Here is a 383-nt window from a genome sequence, read left to right as displayed (position 1 = left end):
TCAGTCCCGCCCACGCCTGTCACACCCTCATGTGTTCGCACAGGCAGAATCAGGGCGCGAGTGTCCGGCGCCCTTGCCAGCAGGTCCTGTGGTGCAGCGCAGGCCAGCACTAAGGAGGGGCTGTCGGGCCAGGGGACCCTGTGGGTGTCCGGGGGAGCGGCACCTGACGGGGCCTTACTAGTTGGTCCGGGTGGCTGACGGCCTGGACGGAGGCCCCTGGAGGATGCTCAGGAGACGCCACATCTGGCCGGGCCTAGGAGGTGAGGGGAGGGCTGGTGGCCGGCTTTGGCCTTCTGTGACCGAAAACCCAGCTGAGCTGCCACATCCTCAGGGCAGCCAAGGGCAGAGGGGTCACTTCTCTGTCAAGGCCGAGTGCTGGGGGG

Source organism: Pteropus vampyrus, unplaced genomic scaffold, assembly GCF_000151845.1.
Source record: "Pteropus vampyrus isolate Shadow unplaced genomic scaffold, Pvam_2.0 Scaffold398, whole genome shotgun sequence".
Lineage (NCBI taxonomy): Eukaryota > Metazoa > Chordata > Mammalia > Chiroptera > Pteropodidae > Pteropus > Pteropus vampyrus.
Note: the sequence above shows the minus strand (reverse complement) of the source record.